Below are 23702 nucleotides of genomic sequence, written 5' to 3'. Positions count from 1 at the left end.
GGACGGAGCTGAGTAAGCGGGAATCGAGTGTTTTCAGAGTAGATGATGGTGGAGCTGCGGTTGCACATCATGCAGTGTGCTGCTGAGTGTTCAGCTTGACGTCAGTGACAGCGTTAGCAGGAATATGCCGATGTACGTTTTTGTGGTGCGCATGTGACAAAGGGCCCCAAGACAATCATCGCGTCAGAACATCTTACAAGCCACAGTTGAAAGCTGTAAAAGAACAACATTTATTGTCATCATCAATTATAGCTTTACGACTTTGCGAGAAAGTGGCTTTTGGCGGAATGCCTTGTACACGTCGTTCTTGTCGGTGACAGTAAAAGCAAAGTTGCTAAGGAGTGGCCTGAAGAAGTACCTGCAAACCAAAGTACACAGTTCTTTCCGATGTTCACAGTCATGGTTTGGGCATCGCAACAGCGGAGAGTCAGACAGAGCAGGTACAGCGTACTTGAGGAGTATACTCAGTGGCTGAGGCAGGTTTGGCTTGCTCTTCAACACAGCATCTGCAAACTTGGTCAGAATGTCCAAACAACAGAGGAGGTCGCGTGAAGGGTAGAGAAGCCCACCATGGTCTTGAAATTGGATGAGCTGGTACGTAGGCTGGCTGGTTTTTGGTGCTGTCATTAGCATACAACAGTCTGCACAACTTACATACTCATTCACAACACGAGCAATGTAGCCAGCAACATATGCCACAGAGGACAAACGTAGCGTTGGCAGAGCTACTGGCCGTGGAGTGTTATTCAGCTCTTTTAGTACGTTGGTTACATCTTCTGAAAGGGGGGCGATGTTTTCTTTGCTTGTGCTGCCTTGTGGTCTCCGGATGCCAGACAGCTGTGCAGGTGATTCACCATGTGCAACATTGCTGTGTTTCCAGGCAGCAGCAAGTCCAGTCTTCAACATTTTTTCAAGTGCAGAGATCGTCGACCTGACATCTAACTGGTCGTTGCACCCTGCTGATCTCCGTATCGTCCCAAACAAGGCTTCAATGAGATCACTACTGAACTTCCTAGTGAGCACGAAGGCGAAGCCACAGTCACGCAGAAGATACCGGGCACAATCTACTGTTGACTGTGTTGTCAGTGTGATCGCTTCATAGGTCTCCTTGCTGAGGAACTGCTTTGCCCGGTTGGGGCCCTCAGCTTCAAGTCTTCAAGATAAGCTGGAAAGACAAGTTCCAGCCGATCCAAACGAGTGTCTGAAGTGCTGTCATAAGGACGAACATCGGGTTGCTTTTGGTGCACGTGCTGAGTGCAGTTGCTCGTATCATGTAGCAGAGACCACCTGTGCATTGTCTCCATGAAGAAGACAGTCGCATCAGCACTTCTGAACGAGGGGTCGGAGATGTGTCCGGCCTGGTTTTTCAGATGTTTGATCGCAGCAGTCACAGGGAGAGAGAAGAGCTGTACTGCCCTCACAACACTCATTTTCTCGATGTTATTTGGGTAAACGTGCTTTCGGCTTAGAAACCTGGCACTCTTCATGGAACAGTTCTTTTGAATCTCATAGAGTTCCTTCACGTATTTTGAAGACACTTCGCAATATTTACCAAGGTCACGTGCAAGAAAGTGTGAGCTCACATTCTTGAGTATGTGACAGTAGTCGAAGCTCATCAGCAACGGTCTGCTTGAGTCGCAGGGATGGGGAATGCTTGGGGCAATCTGCCCTCCACTCAGTGTCTTCATGGCACTGACATTTACTTTATGGTTGTCAGTAACAACACGTACCACTGCAAACCCTGTTGCTTCAACCTTCTTAATGACAAAAGGAATCAGCTCTGACAGCTGGTTTCCAGTCAGTCCTTTCGTAAAATAGTAGGCGACCGGGATCCGAAACGACACAGTGAGACTGTTTAGCACAAAGCATAACAGTTAATTCGCTAATGCTGCTTCATTGTCAGCTCTTGCTTCCGAGCCAAAGTCAACATGGCCAACAAAAAAGTCATTTTGCTTGTTGTATTGCAACCTCTGTTTGATGCTCATCTCATCAATTATCAATGAGCATGACTTGGCCTGAGGTGTCTCCTAGTTTTCAGCTTCTGTGAGCAGCATACTTTCAACAAGACTGTTGAAGCCAGTCTCGCCACTAGTTGTTCCCAGGTAGTTATTTAGTGTGTTCCGGCCATAGGTGTGCGTCCTCACTCATGAGAACCCTCATGAAGACGTCTCACCATCACTTCACGACGATGAGGTGTGGGTGAGTGAGGCCAGACCACGCTGAACGTTCCTCACGAGGACAGTCGTGAGGCCATCAATACGTGAGGGTACAACGTATTCTGTGAGGAGCCTCACGGATGAGGTCATGAGGCCTTTCGTGAGGGGCCTAACGGATGAGGTGACGGGTTTGGGCTCCTCTTTGTTGACGCCAAACACTAACGTTAAACCTCACTGTGACAGTAACAACTGTTACCAAATTTATCTAAGCACAGCACGAAACCCTATAAACAGTTTAATGGCACGCAGTATCATTAGTACCAACTACCGACACAGTAGTTCAACGCCGACGTGTCACGTGAACATGACGGAAAGTTCTTTTGAGGCTGATGTGCCTCCTAGTGACTTGAACACATGTCAGGCCATGAGGGTATTCACGAGGCGAGGGCTCGTGGGGATGAGGGGTCGTGAGGCCATGAGAGCCCTCATGAGGTGAGGGCACGTGAGGATGAGGACTCGTTAGGACATGTGAGTCCTTATTAGGCGAAAGTACGTGAGGCGCCGTGAGGACATGAGGGCCCTCATGAGGTGAGGACACGTGAGGATGAGGACCCTCATGAGGTGAAGATACGTGAGGCCATAAGTGTTGTGAATAGCCTCATGAGGTGAAGGCATGTGAGGATGAGGATGGTGAGGATCGGGATCCCGATGCCCTGAGGTGAGGTTTGTGAGGGCAAAATATAAAATGGAATGTGAGGGTGAGGGCGACTGAGGTTTAGTTATTGGTGAGGAAAATTTGGTGAGGGTGAGTGAGGCCAATAAAATCTGTGCTTCGTGAGGTGAGGATGAGTGAGGCCGCAGGAAAATGCCCACCTATGGTTCCGGCATGGCAGCTTAAAAGCCCAACTGTCCGAAGGTGTTCGTAGGCCTTTGTCGATAGGTGCCTGAGAATCACTGAATGGCGAATAGTGTCCTCAGACCAGGCTGGTCTGCCTTTCTTGAAATTGGTGATCTGTTCGAGAAGGAACAGCGCTGACTGGTTGCTCTCTTGTGCCCTGTCCTTGATGTATTGAATACTTTGATAAAGACTGTCTTCTTTTAGTTTCCTTAGCTTCTCCTTATATGCGTCGACAGTCCTACGAAGGTGCGTAGCAGTGTTTCTCATGTCTCGAAGTTTTCTGTTCCACTTAGACCTTTCGAGCACAGTGGTGTCCCGCTTCCTGAAGTTGTCCACTTGGGTGGCTTGGTCCTGTCGTTCTTCCGGCTCTCTCACATTATGCTGGATGTCTGCACTGAGAGCTTGTGTGAGCCCTTCTGCAGGTCCATCTGTGGTGGTAGTATCCACACTTGGTGACTGGTCGACTTGAAATTCTGGGAAAGTAAGATTCTTTTTCCCGAATTGATGGTGGGTGTGTCGCAGGCCAGTTTTCGTTTCCTGATGGAACTATCACTACGCCCCACAGCTTGTCTTGGCTGGAGATGTGATGGATAGTCCGGAAAGACCGATGGCACTGCTCCTTTTTTGAGCCGCCGTCTTTTGCCTTCCAAAAAGTCTGCATCCGTAAAATGCCGGCTGCACACCTTACTGTGGTTCGACGTCGTGTTCGGTACCCGATTGTCACGCTTGATACACTTCAGCCATTGTTCCCGTGCAACGGTGTCCGCGGGAATCTCATGGAAAGAGACACCGGGCGGCTCCTTCTTGGAGTCCGACAGGCAGAGTGGTACGCAACAATACGCCATCACCTGAAATGAGAACGAATAAAGTTACCTTAGAAAGTCGCTCAACAGCGACTGAACCTGCATTGAATCTTACCTCTCGGTTTTCATTCCGAAAGAACCAGCTACAAACAAGAACACGTGCTACCTTCGGCTACCTTGGCCGCATCGGCCGCTTCGGTTCTCCCCTACTTCAGCAGCGCCCCTAGTGGAAGGAATGCTGTGCGCTCAGCCTTGGCGGTGGACGGCGCCGGAGGAGCAGTTTGACAGGCATAGAGTTCTGAGGCGCTGCTTAGCATAACAAGGTACATTGTACTTTCTTCTGAGAGGGAGTGACGTTTGTCACAGACTATCAAATTGTACTTGGTAAGTGACCTCTCTGCATGTACAGAAGCGCTGTCTCTGGGTAAGGAATAAAATTATATTATAATAATAAATAATAATAAAAATAATAAAAAATAAATATAAAATTATATACAAAAAGAAGGCGCTGGTATGAGGGAAAGCATTCTACGTGGATGGTGGATGGCTCTACCTTTTTTAAATAGCATGTATATATATTTTTCGTACAAAATTTACGCTACGCTGTAATACGTGATTTGGCAAATATCTTTAAGGTAGTTTTTAAAGAGAGAGCTTTTCATTGATACAGCTTCGCAGGTGGGATATGAAAATGCTATTTGAGTTAGCCTTACCGTACAAAGGAGCATCGGAGTCGAACGCATTTCCGTTCGGTGCAAACTGTTCCGCCAGTAGAGCGGCAACTCTCTCCGCCGTCTCTACCTCATGAGCTGCTTGGGTCGTCGTCACAGCGTCGTTGCTCGCCTCCTTCACCAGTTGACAAGTCCCTTTCTCCCCCGCCCGTCAGCGTAGTTTGAATTCTGTTGTGTGCTATCAGCCTCCTGGCCCTTTTTTTTTAGATTTTCGTAACACTTTTTGAGCTTCCGTGGCTCCCGGAAGGTTGTGTCTGGTGCCGAATTGAAACCGCGGGCGATGGTTTCCCTGGATGTTTTTTTTTTTCTGCCTGACTGTCACCGCATTTGTTCGTTTGTTTTCAATTATACCTATGTAATCTTCTGCAATATCTAGAAGTTTCTGTTGCTCTCTCAGTGTGAAATTTGGACACCGCGGTCTCGACGACATGATAACACGGCAGGCGCGTGAGGAGGTGCTTGTCGTGTGGAGGTCCACGCTTCAGCGTGGACCTCCACGCGAAAGCTTGTACAAATTAAACTTAAACAAAAATCTTCAGTGTCGGTTTCTGTATTTTGTTTATGTGATCTACAGGACTTGACTCCCCTCTTCGTATACGCTTCTGTGTTTGATGTAGTAGACATCACTTGAGAGTCTGCAGGTGTTTGTGTCGTTCCATGTAACTTTTGTTCTGATTCTTGTGCTACAGCGAATTTTCCTATGGCTACCCAAATTAACAGACCAAAGATGAAGTACTTAGTCCTCACTTCTCTCTGGTTCACCGCTTGCTTCTGTTGAAGCGTGATTCCCAACAAACCGTGGGCTGCGAAACAGAGCAAATGCAATTAGCTACAGCAAACCTTTTGCACAGAAAAATGGGACTACACAGTAGGAAAAGTTAACCAATGAAAACTCATCTCTGCTACATTTCATGCTGCTGTGTACAGGGCGACAGTAACTTTAGTGCGCAATCTCAAACGAATGAACGTAAGGTTGAGTACTTACCTAAGGGTAAGTTCGTCCTCATCCAGTATGCTGAAATATACGTAACTGATCTGTTAAAGCTATACTATTCATCACGGCAGATTTCTGCCACAAACGCTGCAAAGCACTTCATTACTGTCATCTGTTTCGATAAGCTGAGCATCTCTAGGAGAAAAAAAAAAAGCAGGATCTTACGTATGTGGTTCACTGCATCGTTGTGACTGCATGATGCTCTCCCTAGAAAATGATAGTAATCCAGTCACTTTCACAACTTCCTTGTTGCCCGTCACTGTGTTTGCAGTTCATCAGAAGGCAGCAAGAACGTCAAATGTAAGGAGCGAAATTTCAACAAGTTAACTCCAATAGTGCCAATGATGGTTCCAGCTCCTCAATCCCCAGGTTCGATACAGGGCTTTATATAAAAGTAACACATTATTGTATGATGCACAAGCGAAATGGGTGAGGTCTTAAACTTATGGCATGTTCAACTGGTGGCCTCGGACCGCTCTAGAGGCGCGCGCTCTATGTACGACTTGTCAAAAGTTCAAAGGAGAGCGCACTGATAAGTAGCTGCGGCAATTGTTTCCGAGCGCGTGCCTCAAGCTCTGAGAGCTCTGGCTCAAATCACTGATCATACACTGAGAAACTGGGGATACCCACCTCGTGTCGGTCTCTTTCTCTTTCAGGACGCTCTCCAAGCTAGTGTAGAATTTCCACGACACTGGAGGAACGGCCGCCGCGCCACTCCGGAGCTTGCCGTCACGGTCTTTTTTAAGTTTGCGGTACCTGTCCCTCAGGTTTACCCATTTTTTCATTACCGCGTCCCCTACTGCACCACAAGACATAAGTGAATCTCGTTAAAAAAACTACTGCAACAACAGCACTTGCCTTTTACGCCAAACATATCCGCAATTGATTTCCAAGTGTTTTCTTTCCTTTGCGTATCCTTGAAGTGTGGGTGTGATAGGTCATACAAATAGGGAAATTTTTGAGCTAATTCAATCAGCTGTTCTGCGTCCACGCCTGACGTCGCCATTTTTTCTCACTTGTTTGTTTTCATTCATGGAGGAAGGAAACACAAGGAGCGGCTCTTCGCGCCAGGCTAGCGTAGCCACCCTCTAGCGCTCGCTCGAGTCAAAATCGCAATTGCTTCCTGTCCACCACGTGATCCCCTCTAAAGTTTCGGTTTTGCAAGGCTTTGTTTCTCGTGCTGCTCTCCGTATGATTTTGCTTTTTGAAAGTAATTTATTGTGCAAATGTGAGCACCATCGTAGAGACTACGTATGGTAAAGTGTTCCTGGCCCGGCTACGGCTCTCGTTGAACCGAAAGCAGCTCTGTTACGGGAACGCGTTGTTCGTAAGTACACGGTCAGTTGTTTTAGTCGCCCGTGCGTGGCCCGAGCCATCTTGGGACCTCAAACTGTGCCGCAGATTCATTTCACATGGCTACAAATCTTCAAATCTGATTAATGATATTTTGAGCTCGGTATTCTTTACAACTTAATCAAGGAACGTACATACGTTGGAAGTAACCGTTGTCACACGTGATGTTTCCGCTCCCTCTTACTCCTTTTGCGTTCTGCACACTGTGACTGGTCTTCTAATAGAACAGTAAACATTCGAATACACAGAGCGTACGCGTCCAACGTAATACTGTCATATAAACTGTGACACAACTACAGCTCGCGTCGTCTGCTCAGGGTCACGTGAGCGGTCACGTGGTAGACAGGAGTATCCCAGAATGCAAGGCGAAGCCGGCTACGCTCGTCCCGATGGAAAACTGTCCGAGGGGCCGCTCCTTGTGTTTCCTTCCTCCATGTTTTCATTGCTCGCATGGTTGCCAACAGCATTTTTCTCCCATGGCTAAACGCAGTAGGTTTCATACGCAGCCCCCATTGGTCGAGAGAGCGTAGGCGGGTCATTGCACGGAAAAAGTTGGACATGGCTCAACTGTCTTTTGCCGTGCCACCGAGGCCATCACAGCGTCACAACGGCGATTAAACGGCGCGATTTGCCGTGCCGTCCACGATCGCCGTCCGCCGTTGCCGTATGTGTGAACTACGCTTAACAAAACAGAGGACAGCGTAGCAGACGACAGCATTTGCAGAATGAAGTGGGTCATGCAAACGGCACAATTCGGCTCGAAAAGAGCTTTTTTTCGCCTTGTTTCAAAAGTAGAAACGCAAATAAGTTCTATTACAGCGAAGAAAACTGTCGTCTGCTGTCAAGGAAACAAACGAGCGTGTTGGTCCGTCTCAAGGTGTGTCGGTGTATTGCATAGTCATGTGACCTCGAAAAGCCAATAACACGTGGCCCTCGAAGCAGACGAACAAATTCCCTAGAATTCGCTAGCCTGAACTAGGTTTCGCAAAGTGACGGGCATAAATAAGCGTGAGGTTTGGTGCAACGCAAAGTTGAGGGCTTCCCCCGCTGAACCTGGTTTGAGGGAACTCAAGGGCTAAGCCGGTCTCCCTGGGACGGCGTCTTAAGCCGAGGTTGGTGCAACCGGCGGTCAGTGCACAAGGGTCAAGTGTGGTGTCGGTTTCTAATTTCTAACTTTCGGAGAGTGTCCGCTGATGCACAGTTCCTCGATCGCTGGCCGTGGCTGAGGCATGACTATTTGTCTTAGGGCTCCTGGTTTGTACTTGTGTGGCCTTATCCCGTGCTAGTAGGCGTCCTTGTGTTTCTTTGATGGTGTCCTTCTCTGTGTTGTTGAGTCCGAGGGTGGAGGTGATCGGTTTTTGCAGTGGTGATGCATGTAGTGCCGTGCAAGATCTTAGGACATCTTCGATTTCGCCGGTGTCGCATAGTGGACACGTTGAGGGTCACTCCCAAACAATTCAGATATTCGTTTCTTGGTCAGAAGCGATCCTGTCCGAGCCTCAAACGGGAGGCCACTGGCTTGCTCTCCTTTGTAAAATGGTTCCGGGGCTGGTGCAATCGTATTTTGGCTATATATGCTCATGCTCTGCTTTTCGTCGTTGTTGTATGCCAATTATCTTCTTCAATCGTGTGCATTTCCTTTTTAACTGTGTTGTTCCACTCACGTTCGGTCTTGGCTTTATGGCGGGTGGTGTATTTGCTATATATGCGAAATTAGGAACTCCCTCCCCGGCGTAGGAGGCGGTCGGCGTAGGTAGGTCTGCTCTTTATTTAGTGGCATGGCATGTGCATAGCGTCCTACATGCAGGACGGCTCCACGTTTCGACCGTTTGACAAACAACTGTTAGACAGAAAATTACAATCTCCGTCGGGATGCATGTATTGACATGTAAAGAAGTACCAAAAGTACGAACAAGCCAAATGCAGTACCTATTCTTCAATGAACCTTACCTTTCTCCAGTAGACATAAAGGTTTCAGGAAAACGACGAGAAAGACAAAAGTCAACACTCGCTCGTGCCGGAGCGACGCACGTTGTAGACTTAAAGGCCTGTCACACATGAGTCATACCTTCCACGTGGGCAACCGTGGCGGCGCTAGTCATTTGCATCAAAAACGGCTATTTTTTATGTGATGATTTCTGACTGTCCTACACGTAGGTCAGTAGGCGTATATGGGTTAAGCTTTCTTTAAATTAACTAGAAGAACTGAGGCAACTCCCGAGTTTACACTATATAAATTCTTTCTAAATCCTCAGAATGTCCATGGTAATAGCATACTCTTAGCATGCTCTTCTGCCTTTTTCTGTAATACGTCTTTGTGATCCTGTTGTATAGTGTGCATGCGGATAGCGTGCTCTTGCAGCAGCAGCTCTATACCGATGTCATTCTCCCTATCCTGTGCCTTCTCAAGTAGGGCCATACGTCCCCTGGGTGGCTGCCTGGCACTGTCACCCACAGCCGTTACAGGATCAATACTGCTGCTTCAATTGGCTGCAGCAGCAGTTCCAACTGTAGGAACTGGAGGCGGCCGAGGGCGTGCACGGCTTGGCCTGATCGGTTAAGCTAGCGCAGTTTGCTCCATGCTAGCTGAACTGCTTTGCTGGCTTGGGTACTCTGTAATAATAGTAAGACATGCAAGATAACAGAAACGAGATTCAAATTTTATTCGTCACCAAACAAGTAATGAACTGTGCTATATATATTTTTTAAGTGGCCGCATGCTGCATCCTAACGCATCATTTGTCGGCCTTTGTGCCATTAAACCCATAATCTCTCTCTCTCTCTCCCTTAACTCCAGCACGCTACACTGCCCACTGTGCTGAGCTGCATTTTCCTTCTTTGGGGGTTGGTGAGGAGCTGGGGTTACAACTTCGGCTTAGTTTGCAGTTTTAACTGCTTACAGGGCTGGACAGAATAATTCTACACGTAGCTTTTGAAGAAGTGTACAAGTGATCCTTGTCATTTCGAGTATTCTAAGAATAGATCGTTAGATGACACGCCTTAAGAGGAGTGTGAGTGCTTGCTGGTAAACACTGTTAACGTATTTTTATTCGCGATGTATTAATTTTCGCGAATTTCGCGACCGCTAAGAAATCGCGAAAAACTGTACTCGCCAACACAGCTTGACATTGATCCCGCGTAAGGAAACAGACCTGGAATCACGAAATTAAATACTCGCGAATAACTTCCCAAATGCGATTCGCGAAAATTAATAAATCGCGAATAAAAATACGTTTGCAGTATTCATTTTTCTGTTGCGCATGTATTATTGCAAAACATAAAACTCTGGCTTTGAGCACTACGTAACCATATGACATTTACATGACTGTACAACACTGTTAGGAATACTGTGCATAATACTGTACCGATGTAGTCAAAATCCCCATCCAAGCCAGCCATCATTTTCATTTTTGCGGCAGCCAAGCCGTCATCATTGGCTGCAGCAGTCGCACTACTGGCTCACTCTCGACGGGCACAAGGTGTGTGGCTGTGTCACTGTCATCTTCATTTTCGACGCGTGTTGCCATGTGCACGGCAACAGCCTGAACAAAAGCAGAAACTGCACTCATTGCAATAGGAGCTGGTCCACCTCATACAACATGGCATCACATATGTCAGCATAGAGAAACTTTCAGTACTAATATCATCATGTTGGTGTACGACATAAGTGGGTGAAAGAGAAAGCTGCATACACGTTAACAAATATACTAGACTACAATGCAGTGAACACACTGCACAATTATGTGCATGCAGTCAATTTGGCACAAAAATTCTAAAGGATTATTCTGTGCTATTGCTAGGTATTTGTGCTGTTGAAATTACCAAATGTTTACCATTCGTCGCATTGTATGTGTTGTAATCGTGTTCATGTTCTATGCTCTTATAAATATACCCAGCGCGAAAACCCAGCGCAAAAACCCAGCGCACATGTGTTCTTTATCGGTACCTAGAACGCTCCAGGCGCATACATTCTCCTTTTGGGCTGTTCACTGGCCTCTCTGAAGCCTTTTTTGGCATTTCTATTTCGTCTTCGTCCTTCTTTGCGTTCGACATAGCTACGAAACTCTACCTTCTCAATGCGTTCATTGTCTAGCCGGTTGAGAGCAAGTCACAGAACACTCCAGGAGTTAACCCAAGAGCTACGTGAACAGCTCTCCGGGCAGCATTTCCATCATTGTAGTAGGCAACAGCATTGTGAGTTGCAATCTTGACAATATCTATCCCGACAAACGTTGTCTTGGGGCAACGGCACCAGATGAGTGAGTTCAGCGACTCATTCGCATGTTGTGTTTGCCCATGCAAACATTTAGTTAGAAGCTCTGTGTCAGACAAGACTTATAATATTGGCTTGATAGTTTCCAGGACAGCCTCAGGGAGGTTGTTTTTGTGGGCATATGCCTGAGGTTCTGCGTCGGTAAGGCAGCAGTTGTACCCACACCATCAGGATGCCCCTTTTGGGCAAAGTCCATGGTTTGGCCTTTCATCCATAGACAGCTTGTGGAAATATGTGTCCCACACAGCCTGTCTTATGTTTTGCGGACTATCAGTGTTGTCTCGAATAACCTTCTTGTAGTAAAACTGCAATGAATCGATATCCGTCTCAGTAAGGCGCCCCTTTCCTCCCGGGCAGCACAGCCGACGGGACCGATATCGGTGCGCCAACTGGGAACAGTCTCTTTCGACCGGGGCTCTGATGGTTTACGATACTTGCGCGCCGCCGATTTTGCAACACCGTTATCGGGCCGGGCCAGTATTGGCAGTCGGTACTCGTGTCCCATGCCTTCTCGATGCGAATTTGATGCACTTCGGACGTTGGTACTGGCACTACCCACTGTCATTGAGTTGTTTTATGCTCCAATTTTAGCATCCAGTTCTGATAAGCAAGGGATCACTTACAAAAAACACATGCTGCATGTTCTACACACTTTACTGATTGCAAGTTATCACAGGATGAAAGTCTATTCGCTGCTGGGTTGGCTTGTGTCTTTCTTTCTTTTGACGGCTTCTCGTCCTCCCTCCCGGTCAGGTGCGCCGGCGAAGTATCATTTCCTCGACTTCTTTAATCGTAACGCTGCCGTGTCGTTTCAGTAGTACCTTCAGTATCTGACCACATTGTTGTACAAGTAGAGATAAAAGTGTTTGAAAAGTAAGTGACATACTCCAATGTTAGCATACTGTTCGGATAAGCAAGGGATAAGTTGCAAAAACATTCAGATGGATAAAGAAGCAATCAAAGAGAGAAAATCCTATAGCAAGCATAATCGAGGCACAAGGATGCTTGTATCAGAAACAACAATAGAGTAGAAACACTATTGCATAACCTGAACCACAATGGTACGCAAGCATGTTAAATGCGATATGATACTCACTAGTAATGCAGGAGTAGACTCGCATTGCGGGAAAGTCTCTTTTCTGTTGTGCTCCCCTTAAGCTGTATTGAAACGCAACGCTGCTCTTTATAAGATTTTTCACCAGGACTCGCACACTTTCAGCCAACGAGTTTCCGCCCAGACGAGAGAGCTTTCCAATCTGCAAAAGTTGAACTGTTAAAAAAGGCAATTAGCAGAAGATAGCAAAACGATTTCTTTCTAAAACCCATATTACCCAGCGCTATCGTGCGTTTTCATCAAATGCAGCATTAAGAGAAATACAAGAGTTAACCCTATATTTCATGATTTTGTTTTCTGCACAAAATATTTTTTTCCCATGTGGTACGACCTAATACTAAGTGAGGCATTCGGAATTTTTCGCCAGAAACCACATTGTATACGCTCTGCTGACCAAATTTGTGTGCGTATCATATTTGTTACATCATGCAGTCCGGGGTAAAGAAGTCCCCAGTTACAGACACTAGGTATTCCGAGAAAGAATGTATTTATTTCAAACAAATTCGGTGCTGATGTCACTCATAGTCCGTACTAGCAACGCCACACACGTTATTCTGTGTGAAATATTTCGAAACAGTTCCGGTCCCGCGTGAAACAAGTGTGGACACAGCACTTCTTGCATTGAATAGAAGAAAGTCCGCGGCATCCTGGTACCTTGCAGCGCTGACGATCTGGGCTCCATGTTGGCCAGTGCGCTACATCATCCCTCCTGACATCTTGACATGGCACTAGGGCGCAACGTCCTCTGTGTCGTTTCACTTCTAGCTTGTTTTCAATTGACTCGCATGGCCTTCCTCTCTTTGGCGTCCCTCGAGCTTGGCAGTGGCAGAGTGCCTGTGCAACCTCGGCTTTGAATTCTGCAAGTTTCTTCCCGCCACCTTCCTTCTTCAACCTTCGGAATAAGATCCAGGCATTGACGGTGCACAGGTCAACAAAATGGCAAAAGATGCGCAAGTACCATTTCTTGGACCGAAGCTTGATTCTGTAAAGTCCCAGCAGAGAATCGAGGAGGTCTACACCCCCCATATGTGCGTTGTACACGGATATGACGCGTGGACATTCAACAGTGATGTATTTTTTCTCTTTCGCGGACCAACGCTTTGCATTTCCGACTGGCTGTGACCCGGCGAACGTCGAAAGCATGTTTACTGGCTTCTTATCAAGCCACGTAACCAGCGACAGCTCTGTGTCGTCAACAGTGGCAGTCTTTTCGACGTATGCACTTCTGCCCTTTTCTTTTAGTTGCTTCTCAGAGGGCATGTTGCAGTTTTTCACTCTGTTGATGCGTACAGTCCCCAAGCAGAGAATACCGTCCTTGGCAAGAGTGACCTGAAGGTCAGGGTTGTTGAAAAAGTTGTCGAAATACAGCTTATGATTACAGTGTCGAGGAATGGCAGCCGCTAGTCTCACAACAATACTTGCACTTGCCCCCAAGTTTGCGTGGTCTTGGTGCGATATCTGGGGCCCTTTGCCTGTGTCAACCTCGAAGTCATAAGAAAATCCGCTGACGCCGCAGATGAAGTATATCTTATAACCCCATTTGTGAGGTTTCTTTGGATTGTATCTCTTCAATCCAGACCGTCCCTTGAAGGGGACGATTTGCTCGTCAACGGATAGATTCTCTTCCATGGGAATGGTTCGGAATTGTTCAAGCACGTTGTCCAAGAGTGGCCTTATCTTGTGCAGTTTGTCACGGTTGGGGTCGTCCTTATCGAAGGTTGTGTTGTCATTGAAGTGTATGAAACGTTTTATTTCCTCAAAGCGGTTCACACTCATGACGTTCGAGACTTTCTCAAAACCGAGGGTCCCGGACCAGTAACTGCGTGTGTTTGGCATCTTTACTAGGCCCATGTAGACGAGGATGCCCACGAACTGTTCCACTTCCTTGGGCGAAATGGACAAAGGTCTCTCAGGCCTAATTTGGGTTGAGTACAGCGTTGTGTGTCGAGCAATATGCTCGAACATATCCCTCGTGAAGAAGTATTTGAAATATTGATAAGGCGTGTCAAGGCCGAGCAACATGTCTGGCATACTGCCACGGCCCTTGAAGGAGATGTCTTCAGCAGTCCGTTGTAGTCTTCCAACTTTCCACATTGAACGGCGATTGGGTCCCGCAGAAACTTCTGGGGCGTCATCTTCGCTCTCTGAGCTCGAGGAGGACTCAGATATGCTTGCCTGTGGTGCCGGCACATCTAGGATGAATGAATAATCTGAGACACTTGTATGCACAATTTATTCTAAAAATGACACGTTATGGAATTGCTTTTACGCAACGTGTGTGTTGAAAATTATTAGAAAGGCACATTATTCTGCGATTAGGGGAGCCCGAAAGGGAGCAAAGAAAATCAACTTCAAACTTAGGGGGGAGGTTCATTGTTGAGGACACCCAGACCTATGTACCCCATCCCTGACTATGCAACGCGAGGCAAATACTGAAAGAACAGGTCAAGCTTACTCACATTCGGTGTCATCATCCGAAAGGTCACTGTCCTCGCTCTCGCTTGGAATGGGCTTAGACCGCCCGTAGAAAAATCCTGTATTCATGACGAACAGTCTGCTGTAAAAACAGTCATGATTCATGAATACTCTGTGCATTGGAAATGACTAAAATGACACAGGAAAGCGAGAGGTGAACGGTGGGTGACAGTGCTTGAACAATCATGTCCGCTAGTTCATATTGTATCACCCGTGAGACATACCAAGAACGTTTGGTATTTTTTGTTATGTGGGACTTATGTACGTAGAAAGTGGGCACCACGCTTCGAGAATAACTCATAATCAAATAACAATAACCACATCCAACATACCTGCACCGATCAAAGCAGATTGAAGCCTTCTGCGTGTGCGAAGTGCTCATCTGAGGTGCCACGTGCAACTTCGTCTTTGTTTCGCCAATGGGCTTCATAGAGCCTCATATAGATGTCTCTACTGGTCTGCAAAGCTGCGTAGCTCTATTCGGAATTCGGCGGACGTGACAAAAATGAGAGCATGCATTCAGAGTGTGATGCCTGGGGCGGAAAGGGGTACGTAACATATGTGTGACACCATGAAATATAGGGTTAAGTTACACGACACTAATCATGACTGTACGAGAGTATTATAGTACTTACTTGACAGGAAACTTACCAGGTATACTTTGGCTTGCTCATCTGACAGTGACGTTTCAAGATCAAGTAGCTCACTGCATCTCTGAATTGGGAGTTCGGGAAAGTTTCGCTTTGCAATGCCTTTCTCCTGGGAAATTCTTTCGATGAAACGTTCCATTACTTGCAGTCGTTGATAAAGAGATTTCACTGCCCTATTTATGACAACCAGTGGCAATAATATATTGCGGTCACCTCCTAGAGAATGATCAAAAGTGAGGATCTAATTATCATTTCTCGCAGCTGTTCCCATATTGCACCTCAAACGCAGATGTTCCGAGAGCTACAAAATTCCAATAACTCTGACCAAGAATCACGCATCAACTGTCTGTATCAGTAGTGGCATTAGCACCTCGCATGAGTAGCAATTGCAGCAGGTTCTGTTTTATATATATATATATATATATATATATATAGACAGAGAAGGTACCATCGAGATGTGCGCGTTCGCAACGCAATGAAGCAACGTAGTGACGTTAAATGGGCGTGGAATCTTCGCCCCATGTCCTGAAGCCTACGGCCTCGACAGCAACCAATATCACATACAGGTTCATACCACAATAATGCCACAGATAACAGGAAAATGAAAACGTACCTTTCAAATACGTTGCAGACGCACACCATCCGCCGGAAGCTCCCGGTTACGCAATGGTCCAGGGAAAATGGCGGGCGCTTAAACCACGTGATCTCCAGGAGCCACTCACAGCGTCCCCGAGCTGCTGCGCGGGAAAAAAGCTAGGGCCCAGTGCGCATGCGCAGACCGACCTCCTTTCTCAACCTCCTCGCCCTTCTCTCGTCTGGTTTTTCGTCTCTCCTCTCGTCCCCCCAACCCCCCAGCCTCGTCCGTTTGTCTTCGGCGATTGCTGTACAGCAACGATCATGCTGTCCCAAAGCAGACAATCAAAAAGCGATGGTGTATGACAAATCAAGTTTATTTGTCCTCGGGAACTGCCTCGAAAAAGCTACAGTACATATCTTTTTTTGTCTTGTAACAGGCTTCACTAGAGCTTTAGGTGCTTCGACATCGAAGGGCAGTTCAGAAGCCAATGCTGAGCTATGTGCGTCGTCGTTGCCGATGGCTGCGGGAGAACTAAAAAAAAAAAAAAATCTATTGATGATCCGTAACTCTGCACGAAAATCACTGCTATGATAGGCAATCGATCTTGATTTCGTATTTGACCACCAAAGCGCATTTGTCACGAATGTTCGTAGATCACAGTGAATGAACGGCTGCGACGTGCATGAGGAGCAACTAGCATAACCACACATAATTTGATTAGCGGCATATCAGAAACGTACAAGTTACGGCAATGCACTGCACAATGAAACGCCGCTAACGTACCGAGTGACTCGTAAATGTTGTACGTAATACACTTAACGTGATAAACCTGCATTACTACCTTTGGTCACAAAAAAGTAATCAAACTTGTCATACCGTTCACCTGCAGTACGTCGGAAAGAGTGCAGACTTCCTCTCTGACGATTTCTGCGTCCTTTGGAGGTGCAGGGATTCCATGTCATGTTCGTCTTCCCGCTGTTGTGATGATCAGGTGGATGTGCCATTCCGTTCTCACATTAGCAGTTCACCACAATCTATATCTAAAGCATTCAAAACCCTCAAACTACCCCTAGCGTCTGCGTGCACAACGGTTGCAGTCCGAAGTCCGAGAGAACACGCGTGGCCGGACAGATGCGATGTCTCCTCCGTCGTTTTTCTTTCTCCTCCGTTCGACCGATCGTTTGGATACGCGCGCCTCAATCAAATGACTGTCGCCCAATCAGCGCGAAGGAAACTGACCAGTTCTTGGAGACCAATGAGCATCCAAATATTTATACATATAATGCGCAGCCAATCAGAGATCTTCCGAGCTGGCTTGCCGGTGTCGACAGTATTTTCGAGGCGGTGCGTTTCGCTTTAGAGCCGGCGGCTGCGCACACCGCCGAGGGTCAACCGTCAAACCTGCATGGAGGAGTGACGCTGCGCATGCGCGGCACAGCGCATGAGCAGAGCCCTGGCACGATGTCGCTGTTCGGCGTAACCCCAACGCTGTCGGTGATGTGTTGGAAAAGCATCGGGCACGGATGCGAACTTTGTCGGCGATTGACGTAACCCCAACGCCGTCGGTGATGCGTAGGAAAAGCATCGGGCACGGGCGCGAGCTCTGTCGGCTACAGGGCGGGGACGGGCTGGTGCTCGACATCCAGTGGGCACCCGCAGATAACCAGTCGCCCCGGGGGTCTCCCGATCGTTTCCCAACCCGCTGTGCTGCCCGGGCTGACAGTGGTAGCCCATCTGACAGCTTCTTCCCTTTCAGGTTGTTCTTGATAGTTCTCAGCCTTGTTCCCATTCCTTTTGAACATGTCCAACACACTCATGTGTAGGTATGCCTTGCTGTAGCCATCACCACACACAATGTAAGTTGTATACATCAGAGAGTGGTTTTCGACTGAGGGTCCAAAAATCTTCACTGCCCCTGCAGCTTCCATTCCGCCTGATGCTCCTTCATACGTAATTTTACACTCGTGGCGGCTTGCATCTGTAGGCTGGTCACGGGCACAGAGGTGGCAGAACTTTGAAATCAGTTTCAAAGTCAGGAACCTTTCCATTGTCAGCTGACACAGCTGCAACTACACCATGTAGTGATGAATCTCCTTGCTTCATCCAGGTCGTCCACTGATCCACTGTTCTCTTTTTTGAGTTCTTCAGCGGCCTCGGACAAGCTTCGCTCGGCGACAGTCGTACACGCATCCAGTAGCTTTTTGGTATATAACACAAACTTTGTTGGTGGTGGTGGCAGGTTCAGAACTGCACACATAATCCGACCAGTTGTCGATGTTTTCTTCTAACTGCACTTCACCTTCCCTGCAATTACTGCACAAAACAGTGTCTCGGAAGATGTCCACAAGCAGTTCCAAATCAATTAGACGGTAACCAGTTGTACTGGACCCATCCATGTTGAAACTGTGATTGCCGGTCTCACCGATATTCGTGAAGCTAGCGCTTCGATGTGCTGGCTGCTTCTCGCTATTCGTCTTTTTCGTGAACTGATTCTCCTTGAAATATGTTTTTTTTCCGCAACTTCGACGATCCAGGCATCTTCAGGCATCTCTAGGCATCTCTATCTCAAGGGAAAAGCGAGGAGCTACACACAAAAGTTCAGGAATAACAACAAAGAGACACGCAACTTGGTACAATAGCACCACTACTGGGCACATTTGTGAGAAATAAAATGGGGAAATTGTTGCCAATCTAATTCATAAGCACTGTTCTATGTCAAAAGAAACAGTGACAAGAAGAAAGTAAAAAACAACAACATAGAATGAGGCCTAAACTCTATTGAACTATGCGTAAATGAACATCGCATCCGCCATATTTAATTGCCAGGGGCCGCGATGCTCTTTGGCGCGGGATTAAAGGGCTTTGCTCCTCGAAGTGCGCTCTATTTTTCTATGACCAAATTCAAAATTCGATTTTTTGGTCGCGTTAGCTTACCCATCCCTATCGAAAAGCACCTCTCAGACCTGAGGTGTTACGGGACCCTCTCAGGCTAAAGGGACCTCTGAAGCTAAATGGACCTCTGAAGCTAAAGGGACCTCTGAGGCTAAAGGGACCTCTCAGGCTAAAGGGACCTCTCAGGCTAAAGGGACCTCTCAGGCTACTCAGGGTGAAGGGACCTCTCAGGCTGAAGGGACCTCTCAGGTCGGAGGAACCCCTCAGGCTGAGGGGACGCTTCAGGTTGAGAGGTGCTCCCGACATGAAAGGCCCTGACATGCCCTGGTATGTCTACCTGACACCATCATCCATGGAACGTTCGCAGTATCATGTGTTTCCAAACGTATAAAAAGATTACTCACGGTAATGCAGACATGAAAATACACTTTATTTTGATGAGTGTTACACTTGCTCGCTCTTTCCTCAAATCAGTGCATTTCTCACTCAGGTACTTTCGTATGGACTGTGCCTTTCGCACTGCTTCTTTATGTGACACAGCGCTTTCCCCAGTTACGAGTCGGTGAACGAAAAATTCTGAAAAAAAGGTGAATGCTTCAGTGAACTAGCGCTTCTGATCCACATTCACTAATACTATTTTTCTAACCAGGCCAGAGCTACAGCAAATCCTGAATGTCATATTGTGCCACACTGGCCGTCACGACACAGATAAGCGAGTGAAACTAGCATGGTCCAAAGCCCTGCCGCAAGCTTTTGCCACAGCGCATCATAAAACTTGCAAGAGGATCATTCTATCCCAAGCAGCACAATGTCTTTGGCCAATATTGGACCAATATTGGCAATGTCGCCCCAACATTTGACCAATATTTGGCCAGTATTGGTCCAATACTGGGTCAAGATGTTATGCTGCTTGGGATGTGAAGTGATCCAATCGCGTGGCTCAGCCACGACGTCTCTTGTTGATTTTTCTTATGGGTTGGCACCGTATAGAGGAAACCAACACTCAGAAATTATTTTTGCCAAATTTGCGGGTATTTTTATCTTCGGTGGCGCTTAACGTTAAAGATTGACCTAAAAGAGGTGCCTTTGAAGGCTTCCCCTCAGAAAACGGCCTAAGGTACTTTGTCTGTAAACACCAAAATAGTCTTAAAGGATTGCTCGCTCATTCTGTATAAAGAACCTTTCAAGCTCACGAGTCTTTCATATTGCACAAGATGTGATGTAGTTAACAACAGTACTTACTGCGAAGTGCATCCTCTTTCACCGGTGACAAAGATGGGTGCGCCTCTGTTTTGCCCATCTTCTTAGCTTTCTTCGAGAGGGTCCCAGTGACAGACCTTCATCTGAAGACTCGTGTGCCCCAGATTAAGGTGGCAGATTCTTTTACGAAGCGGCTGTCCAACTTCTGTTCATATAGTCTTGTCCATTCGGCTTTCGGCAGCTTCACTCCATTTCCTATGTCCACCTAAAAATGCATTGTACATGGTACAGTGAATACAAGGTACTTCGAACAGTGTGAGAAAGGATCATGACCACGTTGAATACCATGGCATTCAACATGGTCATGATTCTTCCTTATAGATATATCATCCCCAACGTCAATGCCGTCTCAGACAAAAACTTGCTCGGATACAGCGAAATTTTAACAACTGCATAGCTAGACAAGACGACAAGTGGGTGTGGAACTTTCAGAGTGCTTTTAAGGGACCTCAGAGATCCCAAGTGGTGTTGCAGAACTAATATCATTACAGATAATTCAAAAATTTGCAATACTATTTCGCTTTCCTGACTGCAAGTTGTACTTGGCTTCACACCAGGATTCATTTCCTGTTCTCGGGGCAGGTCTGGGTACCTGCTCAGACATGAACTCAGTCACTCCTGAGGGTTTCAGTGTAGCTGGAGAGGCTGCTCGTGGGATCCGGGACCGCGCAATGCAGGAGTTTAGAATCTCCTCTACAGTCTCAACAATAGAGGATTTCTGCGTAGCCAAGACTAGCGCCACAGACTCATCTTCGAGATCCATAATGTAAATCGGCAGTCCCACAGCCTCCATCTGTTTGTCCTTACAACAGCAGTCTAATTAAAACGAATAGAAAAGAAAAAAAAACATTTTTAGTAGTGAACAAGGCCTGTATAAGCACAGGCTACACAAAAGACAGACAGACTAAGGGCAGCTACACGGAGAAAGGCGGGTGCTTACACGGCAAATGATCGAGCGGCCCTGCTCTACTCTCCACACGTAGGATCACAAGAATTATCATGGAGACACTAGGCAATGAATAGGCGTTAACCCGCGTTGCTGTAAATTATAGAATGATTACTATATTGACAACATTTAGAAGTTTGGAACAAAATCATGCCCCACTTGAAGCAGCGTGAAGAAGACGTAAATGTGATAAAAATGTCAAGTTCCTAAAAATAACTACTCGCTAAAATTGCAGCTCTGAAAGGACAATAGAAAGCAGATAACTGGGATGCAGGTACCAAGTAGGCGTGATTGTAAGTGCACTTAAAGGAGCATCGAAGTGACATTTAACATGGCTTGAAATGCTGTTTCATCTGTGAAGCTGTCCACCAGGAGTCACCATGCAAAATATTTTCGCTCTGCGGTGTATTGTCACTGCACAATAAAATTTACAAAAGACAGTTGAAGAGAGCATGAGGACGAGACACAAAGGACGAAAGACACTAGCCCCGCGTGACGTAGAAACTGCCGAGTGCCTTTTTTATTTTTTTCTTCTCGGCTCACACTTCGCTTATACATGCTTGAGCTGTACCGTTGGATGTCACTGGTTACGTGCAGGAGCCCGTGATACGTCACAACGTCTTCTCGTTCGCTGATGCGCTCTTTGCACGTGGAGAGGGTCTTACCTCTCACAGAGTGTGCATTACCTGTTACCATGTTGGTACCAAACACCACAAAGCAGAGGGATCACACCAAACGTAAGGCATGTAATGCAAATTGCCCGTGCTGATGCACACTGCTGATGGTTTCCTCTAAACACCTTGTGGTGGCAGTATGATAGGTTCTCCTCACGGATAGCTAAGTCCCCCAAATACAGCAAAGTTTGTTATTACGAGCATAAGCAATTTGCCATTCAATGGAAATGAAGTCGTCGACCACAACTTCTTTTCTCTTTCACACCTTCTTTGAAAGGTCCTATTGGGCCTTTTAGAGCCGGTGTAAAATGTTCTTGAAGCCTCTCAGGCTGTGCTGAAAGGTCCTCAGGGAATCTTGAAAGGTCCCATCAAACACCTTAGAACATCTTGAGAAGCCCTCTCAGACCTTTAGGACTGCTTGGGAGGTCCTCTTAGACCCCTAAAAATTTCTTAAAAGGTCCTCTCAGACCTCTTAACTCTCTAAACCTCCTAACCATTTCTTCTAAGGCAGTAGGCCAGTAAGATGCACCATGAGAAGCAATTCACACTAGAGCACTGCACGGGCCCGGGCTTACTCGAAAGCCCGAGCCCCTCCTGGCCCGTGGGCGGGGTCGGTCTTTGCATTTTTTATGCGTGCATGGGCCGGATTCGGGCTTGACAACGCCGGCCAAAGTCGGGCATGTACGCGAACATATTAGATGAGACTGGACAGCTGAATTTTCATGTCACTTTTGTTTACATTGGGTACGGGATATCATGGCATTCTCATCGCTATCACTTTTTTATATGTGATCATACTTACTATTTCGTGTAATGGGTCTGGATTTCACACGTGCACTCAAATACATTTGGGGACGATTGGTATGTCGGGCGCGCTAAGATGTTTGCTGACAAGACGAAAGGAGTTGGGCGATTTGGGCAACAGAAGGAGCTTCCTTCGCTTCACCAAAGTCAGAGAGGAGCAGCCGTGTACTATGTCTGCACACAACACCGCTTTCTCTGTGACGCAGAGTGAGACGCTGATCAAGGCGGTCAACACCCCAGCAAGCAAGCACAGAGCAGCTTCCAGGCAGAGAAACACAGCCGCTCGAGTGTACCTCGTCACTCTCTACCAATTAGCTGCGTCCTTTTTCTCGCTGCGCTGTGATTTTTAGTAAATCTAAATACGCCACCGGGCCTCGAGACCACATAGAGCAGAGGCGCGCTGGGACCGGGCCTGAGCATGGAAACTGTCGGGTACGGGCTGGGGCTGGAAATCTATAGAAGACGTCGGGCCCGGGCCGTTGCAGCCGGGCCTCGAAATTAGGCCTAATTGCCAGGCTCTAATTGACACCACAAAGTCGTAATTATCGCGGAAATTCAATTTAAAGTTCGCTGCAAAAAGCGACCGTGCGCAACGGCGGTGGAGAACAGTACCAGCCTGTGATCTCGCGTTCACGCTACAAGGGACATGCTTGCGGATTGGTCCAGAGAAATGTTGTCTGCTACTCCGCTTTTCGGGGTTCTGAAAAAGCATTGCTTCTGGCTCGGTCACTATTCGGCCGATCCTTCTATTCCCAATTCTCCAGGAGAACTGGCAAAACTGCACTGAGAAAAAATTATCTGTCATTTAAACGGGCAGATACCGGAAATTAGTACCCCAGCACCACCGTTGTGCCGAGTACCTCTGTCAAATGATGATTATTACAGTGCCTTTGTGTTATTACGACCAAGCCGTTACTTCTTCGGATGTACCCATTTTCCTTCAGTAACAGTGCCCTGATCATATAATGTATTGTACCTGTCATTCATACGAAGTGTCCGTTTTCTATTAATAACGGGATAGTCAAATCTGTTCGTGTTATGGATGTTGTCTTCCATTAAATACGGGTGTGCGAAAAATTTTGCTGGGCTCCCGCTCACACAT

The 23702-nt window shown here is 47.0% G+C and overlaps 1 pseudogene; it reads right to left on the bottom strand.

Moving 5' to 3' along the window:
• Positions 1–246: 246 nt before the first annotated feature.
• On the bottom strand, positions 247–15227 carry LOC135372309 (uncharacterized; annotated as a pseudogene).
• Positions 15228–23702: the final 8475 nt, after the last annotated feature.

This window comes from Ornithodoros turicata, unplaced genomic scaffold (genome assembly GCF_037126465.1).
Source record: "Ornithodoros turicata isolate Travis unplaced genomic scaffold, ASM3712646v1 Chromosome14, whole genome shotgun sequence".
In the NCBI taxonomy this organism is placed as follows: domain Eukaryota; kingdom Metazoa; phylum Arthropoda; class Arachnida; order Ixodida; family Argasidae; genus Ornithodoros; species Ornithodoros turicata.
Note: the sequence above shows the minus strand (reverse complement) of the source record. Positions and strands in the feature narration are given on the sequence as shown.